Source organism: Cnephaeus nilssonii (assembly GCF_951640355.1).
Source record: "Cnephaeus nilssonii genome assembly, chromosome: 15".
In the NCBI taxonomy this organism is placed as follows: Eukaryota; Metazoa; Chordata; class Mammalia; order Chiroptera; family Vespertilionidae; genus Cnephaeus; species Cnephaeus nilssonii.
In genome coordinates, this window is record NC_137086.1 from 32,353,689 (window position 1) to 32,370,214 (window position 16,526).

Genomic DNA, 16,526 nt, shown 5'->3' on the forward strand with positions numbered 1-16,526 from the left:
GAAAAATCAAATTCATCTTAATAGATTCAAAATTCATCTGTAAAATTAAAAATAAACACTATTAAAACTAATAAATAAAATTTGTAAGGTCCTAGCCAGTGCAATAAGGGAAATAAGAATAGATAAAATATTTATTTCAGAAAATCATAAACTTACCATTAAGTCATTAACAATATGGCTATATTTATAAAAAATCAAACTCATGAATTTATATAATAATACACAATTTATTAATTTCCATAATTTTAATAATGATCCTTACTTATGTTATTGATATTAATATAAATTATTACCAATATTAATTATTAATATTGGTTAGTATTAATTATTAAAGTAATGATTCCATCAGGATGCTGAATATAGTATCAATATATAAAGTTCAGTTTTTCTATGTACCAGTAATGAAAAATTTAAAAATGTAAAATTATAAATAATATAAATTAAAATATAACTAAAATTCATCTAACACATAGAAACCATTCTACAAATTATTGATGAGAGTAATTTTTAGATTAAATGTTTGAGATGTAACATTTAGTAGAGCTATAAAGAGCCAGAAATGATAAGACAATTTAGAAGAATAAGATAAGACAATTTATGAAAGTCTTGCACTTGTGAACAAAACTGATTATAAATCTTTAGTAATGAAAACTGTGGTGCAACTCCAAGGATAGACATACAGGCTAGAACAAAATATAGAGATAAAATAAATCCATAAACATACCTACATATGTACACTCCATTTATAAAAAAGGTATTATAGCTTGTATAAAACTGTGCAGTAGAAAAGGCTGATCTTTTCAATTACTGATGCTGGGTCAAATATGAAAATATAAAAAATATGAACCTTGATTCATATCCTTATTGTGAAAGATAAAACAATAAAGCCTCTACAACTTAACACAGGATAATATGTTGCTGATCTTTTCTACAAAGGACACAAAAAAGCCTAATCACAAAGGATAAGATGGATACATTGAACTGTGTTAAAAATAATAACTTCTATGAAACTAGTTACCATTGAGAGTAAAATGCAAGCCACACAATAGAAGAATATATAGGAACTAGAAGCCCGGTGCACGAAATTCGTGCACGGCAGGGGGTTGTCCCTCAGCCCAGCCTGTACCCTCTCCAATCTGGGACTCCTGGAGGGATGTCTGACTGCCCGTTTAGGCCCGATCGGGCCTAAAGGGGCAGTCGGACATCCCTCTCACAATCCAGGACTGCTGGCTCCCAACTGCTTGCCTGCCTGCCTTTCTGATTGCACCTAACCGCTTCTGCCTGCCAGCCTGATCACCCCCTAACCACTCTGCTGCCAGCCTGGTTGATGCTTAACTGCTCCCCTGCCAGCCTGTTTGCCCCCAACTTCCCTCCTCTGCCAGCCTGGTCACCCCTAACTGCCCTCTCCTGCAGGGTTGATCACCTCCAACTGCCCTCCCTTGCAGGCCGGGTGCCTCCCAACTGCCCTCCCCTGGTGGCCATCTTGTGTCCACATGGGGGCAGGATCTTTGACCACATGGGGGCAGCTATATTGTGTGTTGCAGTGATGATCAATCTGCATAGTACTCTTTTATTAGATAGGATAGAGGCCTGGTGCACGGGTGGGGGCCAGCTGGTTTGCCCTGAAGGGTGTCACAGATAAGGGTGGGGGTTCCCTTGGGGTGTGGGGCGGCCTGAGCGAGGGGCCTGTGGTGGTTTGCAGGCCAGCCACGCCCCCTGGCAACCCAAGGGGAGGCCCTGGTATCTGGAATTTATTTTCCTTCTACAATTGAAACTTTGTAGCCTGGAGCGGAGCCAAGCCTGGGGCTCCGGCAGCCATTTCTGTGGCAGTTAATTCACCTTCTACAATTGAAACTATGTAGCCTTAAGCGGGTAGCCCGGCCAGGGTGTGCGGAAAGCTTTGCTTCCCCTGTTGCCGCCGGCAACCCTGGCCTGCTCTCTCAAGCTCCATTCTGCCGCCATTTGTTTGAATTTGTTTACCTTCTGTAATTGAAACTTTGTAGCTTGAGTGGAGGCTTAGGCCTGCAACGGCTATGGAAAGCTTGGCTTCCTCTGTTACCTGGGAAACCTTGCTCTCTGTGGCTGTAGCCATCTTGGATTGGGGTTAATTTGCATACTCGCCCTGATTGGCTGGTAGGTGTGGCTTGGCTGGTGGGCGTGGCTTATGTAGCGGAGTGATGGTTAATTTGCATATTACCATTTTATTAGAGAGGATATCTAACAAATAAGCTGAATTTGGATATATAAGTGAATCCTATATTCACTAAAAAAAGAAAAGAAAAAAAGAAAAGAAAATTGAAAAATGGGCAAGTAGCTAGAATAGGAACTTCCCAAATGAAAACTTCAAGATGACCAATAAACATTAAAACAACTTCATTATTCATCTGAGTAATGTAAATTTATACTATAATAAGATATTACTACACACCTTTCAGAATTACTATAATTAGTTAATACTGATAATTCAAAGTGATAATGAGTTGAGAAACAACTGGGGAGCTCTCATGTTCTGCTACTGGCACTGCCCATTGGTATAACTACTTTGGAAGACTGGTAGCTTCTACTAAAACTGGTATACCCACCACCACATGACCCAACAGTCTCACCTCCAGGTATATCAGAAATGCGTACATATGTGCATCAAAAGGCATGTATAATGGTATTCATTGCCTCACTGTTTATTAAAATCTGGAAACAGATAAATATTCATCAAGAGTATATATCTATACTAAGAAAAGCCTAGGTGGCATCTCGCCCTCGCGTCATCACAAGATGGCCACCCCCATGTCGTCACAAGATCAGGGGAGGGCAGTTGGGGGCAAGATCAGGCCAGCAAGGGAGAGCAGTTGGGAGCAACCAGGCCAGCAGGGGAGGGCAGCAGGGGGCGATTGGGCCAGCAGGGAAGGGCAGTTGGGGGTGATCGAGCCGGCAGAGGAGGGCCTAAACAGGCAGTCGGACATCCCCCGAGGGGTCCCAGATTATAGAGGGTGCAGGCTGGCTGAGGGACATCCCTCCAGTGCATGAATTTCATGCACCGGGCCTCTAGCAGATCTATAAATATACAAGAGAATGATATGCAGTTTTGGTAATAAAAAATATTGCTATACACAACCACATTAATGAATTTCATAATAATGTTGAGCAAAATTAACTAGACCTAAAAAGCACCTAACAGATAAATCATTTATAAAATATTCAATTATAGGCATAATCTAGATGTTTAAAATCTATAATAATAGAAGCGTAATATGCTAATTAGACTGGACAGCCAAACAACCTTCCAGACGACATTCCGGATGAAGCCAGGGCTGCGAGGGCCAAGGCAATCCAGTACAGCTGCAAGGGCCGAGCCCCTTGCACAAATTTCATGCATTGGGCCTCTAGTAATATAATAATTTAGTGTGTTATAATAATACTCTGTAATGTTGAAAGTCAGATAGTAGTTACATTTGGGGGAGTTGCTACTTCTTTTTTAAATTTTTAAAAATATACTTTCATTGATTTCAGAGAGGAAGGGAGAGGAAGAGAAAGATAGAAATATCAATGAGGAGAATCATTGATTGGCTGCCTCCTGCACACCCCCCACTAGGTATCAAGCCCGCAACCTGGGCATATGCCCTTGACCGGGATCAAACCGAGGACCCTTCAGTCTGTAGGCTGACACTCTATCCACTGAGCCAAACCAGCTAGGGCGGCTACTTCCTGACTATGTAGTGCTCACATGATTTTTCCTTTTATATAAGAATTCATAGAGTTATCAGAATTTGTTGAGCCACTAATTATTTGTGCACTGTGTATGTGCTACTTCAGAAAATGTTTACCATAAGCAAAAGAAGATAATAGTTCTTCATGATCTCTAATTTGGAAAATAATTCTTATGATGTACATTATTTTGAATTTACTATTTGATGTAGTCATTCAATACATACTTATATAACATCTGAAAATCACATGGTTAGAATTTTCCCCTTATTACTAAATATTCTTTGCAACATATTTTAATGATGTATAGTGTATCAAAATACTTATTTTATAGTATATTTAGTCTTATTTAACTAGTATATTTGCCTGTTTTACAATTTTACCCTATTATAAATACCATTGAAATGAATATCCTTGCTCTTTATGACAATTTATAAAAATGGCCTAAGGGATATGAATATTTTTTCCATATTGTTTTACCAAAAATGTATACTGATTTGCAGTCCCATAGACTTTCTGTAGTTTTTCCACAGGAGTTGCAAAATTGTGATGTTCATGGCATGAAAAGCATTTTCTAAATACCTTAATATGTCTAAGGATCCTAGGAAAGAGTGGAAATTGTTCCAATTCTGTGAAATTAAAGTTAGCCTAGTTTCCCAACTCTCATCCTTGGGCCGCAAGAACATTTTAATTTATATAATTTGTATCAAGGGACAATTATGGAACAAGTGACTAATTCTGTAGAAAGAACTTGAACTGTAAGGACTCATTTTTAATCCTAGCTTTGATACTCGATACCCATTGTAGCTGGTAAGTGATTTCAGCTATCTGAGCCTTAGTTTTCACCTATGTAAAAGAAGAGAATCATTAATAGTACATAGGACTGCTGTGAACACTAAGTGAGATATATATATATATATAACATAGTGTCTGGTACAGTTGTTACTCAATAAGTGATATTTTTTCTCTTCTCAATCACGACATTCTTTCAATTATCCATAGTAATGGGTCAAATGGCATAGATAATTCTAAAACTTTATATCACATCAGACTTTTTACTACTAATGATAAAATAAAAAGGAGTTGATTTATTTCAGCTTCTCCACCTATTCCTGCCCTCCTAGGAAAAAAAATAAGGTAACTAGATACCACAAACTGCAGAGTCAAGCTATAAATAATTAAGAGCTGGTCTTGGGTCTTATTTTATGCTCAAAAATCTGAATCATTATGAAATTAAAAGCCCCTCTGGAATTTGTGTTTTCATTTAGCCTTTAATAAATAACTTTTAAATGTCTTAATTTTTTAAAAGGGCCTTTAAAAATCTTATTAGAGGTTAGGAAAAGGCTCCACTTAACAATATTTTTTTTCCATGTGAGTACTATCATTAAGACAATTACCACTGATCACCTTTTAATGATATTTCAAAACCACTTGAATATTTTTAAAAAGGTCACCCACAGCAACATAACTCATAGAGCTGAACAGCACAAATGGGGCTTTTGCATTTGTTCAGACATGTACCAGGTTTTAGTTCCCACAGGCTCACAGACGGTTTTCTCCTTAGCAGTTTGCCAAATGTATTTTAGAATGTCCAAAATTTAAAATGTTGATGTGTGAGAATCAACTACATAATGAAAGAATCCATGCACCATTAAAATGATAATGTGAATCACTCTTTTTCTCTCAAATGTGCTAAGTGCAACTTGCTAGATCATATGGAGGATGAGAAAGGTAAATAGGTAATATTTTGAGTGGAAAAGACTTTTTTTTTTCCTGAGGATCCTTCTTCTCTTTTTTGTTGCAAATATCAAATTATGACCATGGAATATGTATAACAAGCTACAATGCAATTCCTGATTATTCAGAGCCTAATCATGCAGTTTGTGTTTTATCCCAGCCATTTGCTTCTCCTTTTCCTGCCTGCTGCCTGCCTTTTGCCATTTCACTGCTTGTTAGTCTTTGGCCAGAGTATCCCAGAAAAAGGCATTTTTAAAAAGGAGTGGGGGATGGAAGGCCAAATTATCTGAACTTCTTCCAGTTTTGTCTGAAGTTCCTAGAGGAAGACTGGCTCTATACATTTTCAGTACCCATAGACTCGGGCAAAAAAAATGAGTATATAAAATTTAAAAAATCAACCAGGATGTGGAGGGAACCCAAAATGAAATTAAAACTGTAACAAATGAATAAACTATGTTACAAATGAATAACATATCCATAAGGAATGTGGAGGAAAAGAAAAGAATGAACTGAAATTACTTTGGAAAACAATATTTTGGCTATTATAAGGCTAAATTCAAAAGATACTCTACACAAACACTATACTCTAGTTAAAAATGTTTCTTATGGGGGGATAGATCAACCAATATGAAACTACTTAATCTATATATTAAGTAGTGCATATATTATATTTAACAAAAGCCACATAGCCACTTTCAGAGAAAGTAATTATAATTATGGAAGATAGAAGGCTAGCCTCCCATTCATGGTATTGGTTTGGAATTGGAACTATCAGTATAAACTCATTTTTTAAAAATGTATAGATACATAGATAAATACAGAAATAAAAACATGTGTACATATATGCATGTGTTACTGTACAAATATCTAATTTCTAGCTCTGTCTGCATCTCAGTAGCAATAAGCATACCTTGTACCCACATCTTAATTTCTAAACACAATTTTCAACAAAAGAACCCATGACTTCTTGGTAAAGGGGTTGATTCTGGGTCTGGGATAGAGAAAATAAAAGATGAGTCTATACTAGAACACCTGGTGCCACACAGTAAGGATGTCTTAAAAAAAGATGGAAATATGTTAACAGGGTACAAGCACCAACCTGAAAGACTTTACCTGGCCAAAACCCAGACAATTTGAACAACAAAATAAATAATTATAGTATCAGGTTAACACCCATAGAATAAATGAGTACCCATGAGTCCAGAGTGATATAAATAAATAGGTGGAAAGAAAAATACATGGGGAACAAGGGACAGCTCTTCCTTATAAAATAACTGTAAAATCACTGTTAGGAAATCATAATATTAATTGTTGCAAGTCAAGTTTCATCAATGGATACTAAGATTAGTGAGTGAAAGCTTGAGAAGAAACAGGATATTTGCAGAGCCTCAAAGAATATCCTCCAAGATATGTATTAATTATTGTCAGAAAAACAGCAACATTATAGTGGCATAAAGTCACTGCATAAAAACTATAACATCATGTCTCTCCTGATAAGATACAATGAGAAGGGGTACATCATGTCTTCAGCATTCTTGCCAACAATTTCTATCCTTAATATAATTATGACAAAATATCAACCACCAATTGAGGGATATTTTATAAAATAACTGATCAGTACTCTTCAAAAGTGCCAAGATCACAAAGACAAGGCTCAGGAACTGTCACATCCTGGAGGAGACTAAGACATTATAAGGATACCTGAGCAGTGGGATCATGAATTGGATCATGGAACAAACAAAAGAAAAAAACATTATAATAAAACACTAATGAAATATGTCTAGTTTGTGGTTTAGCCAATAGTTTACACCAATGTTAGTTTATTAGTCTTGATCATTGTACGGTTATGTAGCACATTAACATCAAGGAAAGCTGAGACAATGGTATACTAGGATTCTGCAATATTTTTGCAACTTTTCCTTAACTCTAAAATTATTTCAAAATAAAAATTTTAAATGTTATTTAGAGTAATCCGGAAGTGAATTAACTCTTTCTCCACCATCCCATCAATCAAGAGTGGCTGAACATCATTTTCATCTACTGAAGAATTATTTTGGTATATAACATACACTAGGTACAAATAAATTTTAAAGGATAGTGTTATATTGTTCGTGTCCTATCTCACACTAAAGGTCTTTGGCGAACTTATTTGGGTATCTCTTGCAAATGCTAAACTCTCACTCTGACATTTACAAATCAATGCCCTAATATTGTTTGGGCATGGAGATGGTGTTAATTTATTCTAGTTGCTCTTTTGCACAGGAAGGACAGGAATGAATTATAGATCTGAATTATACCCAAAAGTATGTTGATTTACCTGGATTTCAAATAAAGGAATTACCAACTCTTCAAGAATTTTTAAAAAATCATTTATCTAAAAAGTATGGATATTCTTACTAACGAGTGCTTAAAAATAAAAGTTAACAACATTCCTGAATATGGTAAGACTATCTGCATGTTTGTTTTTTTCCATCAATACATTCTTACACACAGACATTTCAGAGCTTATTTCATTGCCAAGATATGGGGAACTATACATTTGCTATATTTTGTCGACTCAGTTCTTTCCCACACTTGATCTTTTAAGTATGATTTTCTGAAGTTCAGTAAAGATAACAGTTGTGGGCTCAGTAAAATAGAACACTGGAGGAGACATACAAAAGACAAGTGACCTCAAGAGCTCCATCTATGATTTGGAAGTGTGCATTTTTCACAAAAGTTTTAAAGGCAAGACTTTTTTCCTTATTTTTTAACCAAGTTTCACACTTGCCTAAGTGCATATTCCCTGCTTGACTCATACTCTACATGAAATTTAAGTTGATGATCCTTGTAACACCTATAGCTTTATGAAGATCTTACCAATTTTCATCTTTCCACTGAATAGAAACCAAGGAATAAAATATCTACCATGATCAATGAGAGGGATTTTTGGATGGACATAATTAAAAGTTTAAGATCTCTATCATCTATTCAGACATAGGTTTTTGAAGAAAAATATATGATTTTTTTAGTTTAAAGGGGTATTCAAAACAAGCTATAGGTTCTGAATTTTACAAGGTTTTTCCATTTTAAATCTATGGCACATAGACACTTACAAATAGATAACCTCACCCGCCTCTTTTAATTATGGAAACAAGCAGAGGCATCATTCTTTTGCTGGTGTGGTCTGAGTTAGACATAAATCAGAACTCATTAGTAGCCGTGACTCTGTGATATTCTAGGAACTGTTACTGCAGAATAAGTCAAGTTACATTCAGATGCCTTATATGAAGAAGTTCATATTAAACAGAAAAAGTTCAAAGAGCAGGAATTTCAAGAAATACCTAGAATTTCTCAGCAAGGTATGTTTTGCAGTCAGCATACCAGGTAAAACACCCTTTATCAAAAATTTACTATGCTATATGAAGCTAAAAGTGTCACATGTAAAGCACAAAGGTATTAAAATGTTGGCAATGAGCTATATACCATCAACAAGAAATAACTTACTTAAAACCACGTTTAAAGATACAAAATTTTTGTGTCTTAAATCTATATTATAGAATATAACTGTAGCATTCACTGAATTGAGTAACAAAGATTATAAAAATGTAAGTTTAAAAATTCTATATTAATGGTAATTTCACAATTATCTATTGAGTTCATACTATATATCAGTAATATATTTAGTGACTACTCTGTCAAGGTCTTTAGATTCCCTAATATTCACAATAATTTAGGCAAGGTTGGTACATCTTCATTTGTAAAACAAGACTCAGAATTTAAGCAATGTGTCCAAGCCACACAATAAGTGATTATCTGTCTTCTCAATCATTATGCTTCTTCTTTTATAAGATCAGTCTTCCTCAAGTTCTATTCTCGAGAACTCATGGGAAAAGCATCCTAGGTCCTTCTCCCTTCCTCTCTGAAATTAATAAAAGAAATTTAAAACCTCTATGAAATAGTCTTTCCTAATATCCCCCAAGCACAGTTGGTCAGTCTTGTGTCCTTTGACACTATCCACATTCTCTATATCATCTTTCAATGACTTCCTTAAGTGTAATTTCCTTTTATAGATTCTAAACTCCTTGAAGGTACAGACCATTTCTTATTCAACTAGCAGAGTGCTTGCATCCTTAGCACAGTTCTTGGCTTAATAGAATGAATGAATGAGATAATTCGTTATAGAAACCACCCACAGGAAAACTGGTTTTGATATTCCACTTTAAAATCTAGAGCGTTCGTCCTATAGTTGTTAAAAGAAAGGCTGCGATTTTGGTGATGACTCACTCATCACTCATCAAGACCTAATGGTGAGCTCTAGGTTAATGTAAATTTAATGAATTCATTTCCATTTGGAAACACTTGTTGGGTTGCTGCATAAAAGATAAAAGTAGTATAAGATTCATAAACAAAAATTAATATAAGGGCTAAGATGATTTATGATATAAATGATTAAAACAACATGTAAGGAAATACAGAGAAAGAAGTGGAAATTTTAGATTCAAGACTTTTCAGCAGAGACAGATCTTGAGTTATGTTTTTAAACTGGGGAAGAAGGAGATTCTAACGGAGGACAAAACTGGAATAAAAGCCTAAAGATCAATGAGCATGTGGAATAGCCAAGACACAACAAAGAGACTAAAGGAAGGAAAAGATGGCTTAAAAAATAACCATAGAAATACAGGATAGGACAGTTGGGGAAAGCACAGATTAAATCATTTCTACTATTTAGACACTAACAAAGGCAAAAGACTTTTTTGAGAACGACCCAGTATTTCAGCAAGGTAGCATAGCACTATATAAAAAAACATATTAGAATTTATAGGAATTGAATGTACTTTTTAAGAGACATCAACTACCAGTATCCTGTATTTTTTACTCCAGGTCCCTGGGAAAAACTCTCAATCATCCTTCTCATCATCTATATGTGTGTATTGACAATAAATGCAATATTAGTGACCCTTTCTTTAAGGTACGTTAATCATTTACTCATTTTTTTCAAAAAGGAGTCTCTTAGGGTCTTCTTTCATTCAAGATCCATATGGAAAAGCTGGTTACTTATTCATTATAACTGCTTTATCCAACTCTGAGAGACAAAGTTTAACAAAGCATGTAGCCAGGTCTTATTAACCAGTTAACACTAATACATGTTCTAAAAATAATTTATCCTAAATAAAAGTATTGAAATTTCACTTCTTTATCTCCTTAAAAGGATAGGTAAGTACCAATATTCTTCATAAAAAGTTCTCATTCAAATTATGGTACATGCTCTCCTTTCTGCATTCCCAAAGGAAATGGCTATAAAGAGAATTATAAGAAAGACATACAGGTATTATTCTAAAAGTTTAAGTTAAAAATAATAAAGTGTGGTATAAGGTGAAAAGGAAGACAAACATAGTGAAACTCTAGATGTGTAGATTTAGAGCTACAAAAATTGGTCAATGTTCATATTAATTATGAAAGTGAGTTGAAGTTGAAATGTCTCGATAAAACTGCCAAAAGCAGAGTGAGATAAGTACCAAGAATTGATCCTGAATACACTTCTCTACGAAAAGCTCCAGCAGAGAATGAAGAAACTGCTGGAAAACAACAAGGAGCCATAAGAGAGAAGAGACAAACCAGGAGAGTAGCAAGAGTTTTGCAAAAGGGGTAGTAAACATCAGTCACGTTAGAGAAGATTCTCCAATGTGAGCATTAAGAAGGGGAGCACTTGCTCTAACCAGCGCTGGGATGCTGTGTGACTCATGATCATCTCATGGTCAAGCCACAACAGCCATAATTGCTGCTTGTGGTCAACCATTACTGGTCTATTTTCTAAACTCATCCTTAATAGTCAACTCCAAAATCATCAGCCGTGTACTAATTAGGACAGTTCTAGCATTTTGATTATGATCATGTTGAATGTCCCTATGAAAATTAAATGCCAACTTTGTATTATATTATTCTCCTTCTTAATGACTTCCTCCAAAAAAGAAAAGGAGGGGCAAGAAGAACAGCGGTAGCCCTTATAAATGGTCTGTCACAAATGTGTTAGTATTTTAAAAGTGGTGGGGAAGAGGAAGATCGGAAAATTCAAATCCAGCTGGCCACCGAAATTTTTAACAGTGACTCTACTCACAAATCACCCATTTCTCCTCCCTCCAACCCTCAATCTCTTGCTGCTCAAGTTTTCCCAGGTGTTTTTGGAAATGTTGAGGCAAGCGAAAAGAGATATAACTGTTATATTAGTAGGGAGCATAAAGCAAACTTAGCTGTCTGATATGATTGTTCAGTTTGGGCTAGCAAAGTCACTGAGAAAGACTAGGTCTTGCTTGGGTTGGCACAAGCTGAGCAGGCAAGCAATATACACTATGGGTGAGAGTAGGAGATCAGTGTTGTGTAGAGTCCCAGAGGACAGGCAGCCGGATGGCTCTGCCACGCCAGATGACCAGCCATGGACATAACTCTAAATAGGGATCTGTGTTTGTCAGCCTTCCCCAGAGATACTGAAATCAATGTTCCATGGACAAGCCAACTGAACTGTCATTACAGCAGATGGAAGCCAGAGTTCCTACACTCCCCAGCTTTCAATTAAAGTTATTCTATGGGTTAGCTAGACCTGAAACTCTAAATTGTCCTTATCTCCTGCCTAGGCCTATCTGATTTCCAGAGAGGGGAAAATCTCAAAAGTAAATTAAATTGGAAACATCTGATGACTTTAAATAGAATTTCTGCCCTAGCCGGCTTGGCTCAGTGGATAGAGTGTCAGCCTGTGGACTGAAGGGTCGCAGGTTCTATTCAGGTCAAAGGCATATGCCTGGGTTGCGGGCTTGGTCCCCAATAGGGGGTGTGCAGGAGACAGCCAATCAATGATTTTCTCTCATCATTGATGTTTCTATCCCTCTCTTCCTCTCCCTTCCTCTCTGAAATCAATAAAAATATATTAAAAATAATAAATAAGTAAAATAGAATTTCTGTTGTCTCCTGTTCTATACACACACATGCCCCTCAAAATCTCCATCTTTGCCCTGGCCAGTTTTGCTCGGTGGATAGAGTGTCAGCCTGTGGAGTGAAGGAACTGGGTTCAATTCCAGTCAAGAGCACATACCTCGGTTGCAGGCTCCTCCCCACCCCAGGCCCTGGTCATTGCTCCAGCAGGAGGCAACCAATCAATATGTGAATGTTTCTCTCTGTCTTTCCCTCTCCCTTCCTCTCTCTCTAAAAATCAATGGAAAAATATTCTTGGGTGAGGATAAAAAAAAAAAAACTCCATCTCTTTCAGCACCCCTAATGCCTGTTATTTCTGTGTGTAATCTTAATAATATGTTCAGTCTAGAATGCAGCCAGGTTGGAATATCCTTTTATGAATTTCCAAAGAATGATCATCTCTTCTTTGACTAGAAGGAACTGTGTGATGAAACTCTGATGGGAACCTGATACTATGGAATATAGACTTTTCTTCCTGTTACCAGATATGACCTTTCAGAAAACAATGGGATCAGCTTCTAGAGATACCAGGTGCACCATTTCTCTCCACTAATACTAGCAGTGACTATTTTAGCAGCCGATTGCCACGTCATTAGTCTTGGACTGACTTGTTTGGTGTGTGCAACAGGAAATATTTCACTTTTGGAGAACAAGAAAAATAGATTTGCATTACGCTTATTAATCTGTGCAGTAATTCAGTGTCTGGTAACTTAATGTTCAAGAAAAATATTTTTATTAAAATGTTCTATTATTTTATGTTAATGATTACTCATTTATTTCATCCCTTTGTATTCAGCATGTCTCTATCAAAATAAACCTACGTTTCTATGAAAATTGAAGCTTCTGTTTTTTTTGTGGCCCACATAAAACTTAAACTTTATTTGGCCCATGTTAGCCTTTGAGTTTGACATGCTTGATCTACAGAATTGATATCAATAAAATTTTCTAAGGTGTTGAAGTTTTTAAGTTTTTTCAACATACTTTTTAGACCTTAAGAGAGTAAAAGAAGGAATCAGTATCCTTTTAGGAGACATGAGCAGATAGTTTCTGATTGAGGAATAACTCTAGAAATTTCAAATATATATCCTCATACAGAAATGTTCCCTTGGAAAAATAATACAAGGAATTTCACACACAGTTTTCTGATGATCTGGCTTGACCCAATAAATAATTTGGAGTTCTTAGAGGTCTGTAAGAATTTACATGAATTGTTAGACTTTAACAATCTACTCTTCTGGACTGTTCTAAAAATATTCCCAGCATCTTCACTTAATTCTCCCTCACTCATACTTTCACTCATTTTAAGTGGTTCAAACTGCTAGCATGTTAAAATGATTCAAATATATTTGGATAGAAATAAGAGGTGATATATTATATTGATTCATAAGAAATAGCCAGTTTATAGGTCAAAAAGTTTGAATATTGGAAATTTCATATGATTCAATTGAACACATTCATTTATATACCAGTATATCTACTAGTGGCCTGGTGCACAAATTCGTGCACATTGAAAGGAAATTAATTAGAAGAAATATTTTAATATTGCTATTCACCCTTTCTCTGTAATAGAAGTGTCAACCAAATTCACAATCGACAATGACAGATGGAAACACACACATGCAATTGGCGCCAGTGAGAACATTATATGTATCGCACATGCAAGAGTCAATTTAGCCTTTTATATATATAGAATAAACTTGCTTAATTAGACCTGCTTTCTGACTTAGCTAAACTTTTTCCAGCCCAGTGAAGCACCCCCAACTTCTCTTTCAGGTAATAGTCAGCAACACAGCAGTAAATATCAACATGAAGCAGAATATTATTATAGATCATGCAGGCAGGGAGAACAACGGGTAAAATATTTAACTGCAGCAGTGTTTAACTATATTCTGTGCAGTGAGAAAACCTGAAGTCATTTTCAAGGTCCACCATTTCAGTTGGGTCAAATTTCTAAGCTTTCTAAATCTCCATTTTCCGGCTAATGAAAAGAAAATAGGATTCCACCAAGTCTCCTATCTACCTACTCCAGGACTTCTGTGAGGATCAAATAAGATGAAGCATGGGAAAATGCTTCACAGACATTTGGTTACAATGTCAAGTGTTTCTACCTGGCTATAAAGCAAGTTGTGTTCTTGGGCTGAAGAAACTCCAAGCAGGCTAGTCGCTAGGAAGAGGAAGCTGGGCGTTGCTACGTGATGTCATTACCCGGATGGACAATTAGCATATTAGCCTTTTATATTAATAGATATCTAGACATTCAGAGACTCCTTTCAGGGGGAGATTAGTAAATGATGAACATGCCTCAAAGAAAGGGTCACTAACATTGCATTTATTTTCAGTACACACATACTAGTAGAGAGGATGCAAAGGATAAGCATAAGTCTCATCGTTTTAGAAAAGGAAATTAACACATGTGATTCTAAAGTAACTTAGAAGGTAACTATTTATACAGCTTTCTAATGGTCTGGCATGACCCAAGGAAGAACTGTATTCAATTAGTCATGTCTGCCACAATCATAGGAAAACAGTAACATAAGTGTCATTTACTTGTTATCTCTAAGTAGAACAATGAATGTATACATGTCCTTCATATGGTCTGTAAATGTATTTATCTTATCATGATCTGGATTAGAGTACTAGTAATCCCATATCTTATTCTCCAGTGAAAACCTACAATGCTATGTCCCTCTACTTATTTTTTTTTATTTTTATTGAATTTACTGGTTAATAAAATTATACAGGTTTCAGGTGTACAATTCTACAATACAGAATCTGTATATTATATTGTGTGTTCACCACCCACAGTCCAGTCTCCCATCACCATTTATTGCCCCTTTACCCTCTTCTACCTCCTCCTACCCCCTTTTTCCTCTGGTAATCACCATACTGTTATCTGTGTCTATAAATTTTTTACGTGTTTGTTTAATCCCTTCACCTTTTTAACCCAGCCCTCCAACCCCTCTATTGATTTTTGAAGGTGAATCCAAAGGCTTTAGAGACCCAAGTAAGTGGTAAGTTTGAAATATCAAAGTGAAACCTTGAACATCTAATTTGGAATCACTTTTATTTGTAACTAGAGACCCAGTGCACGAAATTGTGCGGGTAGGGTCCCTAGGGCCTAGCCTCCTGTGATCAGGGCCATCTTTTGCCTCTTCGCCAGTCCCCAGGCCAAATTCCGCCTCCACCGCCCGGCTGTCAGTCCATTAGGATCACCAGCTCATCCCCAACTGCTCGGGGGCTCAGGCCTGCGGGAAAGCAGGTGCCAGCAACTTCACCTGACTTCGCCTGACTTCACCTCCATGCACATGTGCTGGACTGGCCACTGAGAGAACGCGCTGCCTGCTTGGGGCCACTCACACAGGTGCCACCGCTGCCACTGCCGCTGCTGCTGCTTCGGGGGCTTGAGGTGCTGACGGAAGCTGCGGGGTGCACCCGCAACCTACCCGCCCCAGCGTGAGCGGCCCCAAGCAGGCAGCATGTTCCATCAGCGGCTGGCCTGGCACACACACATGGAGGTGAAGTCGCCAGTGCCTGCTTTCCCACAGGCCTGAGCCCCCAAGCAGCTGGGGATGAGCTGGTGATCCCAATGGCCTGACAGCCAGCCCAGTCCTCCTGCCACTCACCCCGATTCCCCCGTTCACCATCGCAGATCCATCAGAGCCTATGGACCAGGGGCAGGGACCAAGAGGTCAGCCATTCAGCCCACTCGCCAGTCCCCAGTCCGACCCCGCCCTGCTCGCGGGCCGGGCAAGGGAGGGACCGAGAGGTGCTCAATGTCCCTCATGGTGACCGGTCATTTGGTCGTCATGGACACTGGCTTTTTATATATATAGATTGTATCCTTTTCTCATTATATAGCAAATATTTTCCTTGTTCAAAACTTTAAGGAACATAGGGAGAAGATAGGTAGGTAGGTAGATAGGTAGGAGTGAAGAAAGGAAGGAAGGGAGGTAGGTAGGAAGGACCCATCTGTAAATCCAATGCTAAAAGCTAATCACTTCTGAAATTCTTGTGGGTTTTTTTTTTAAAGACATCTGCCTTTATATATAAGCACATACACACACATAATCTTATATCAATATGATTTATTATACATGCAATTTTAGCATATGTAATTTCCCTACATTTTTTAGCTGTTTATC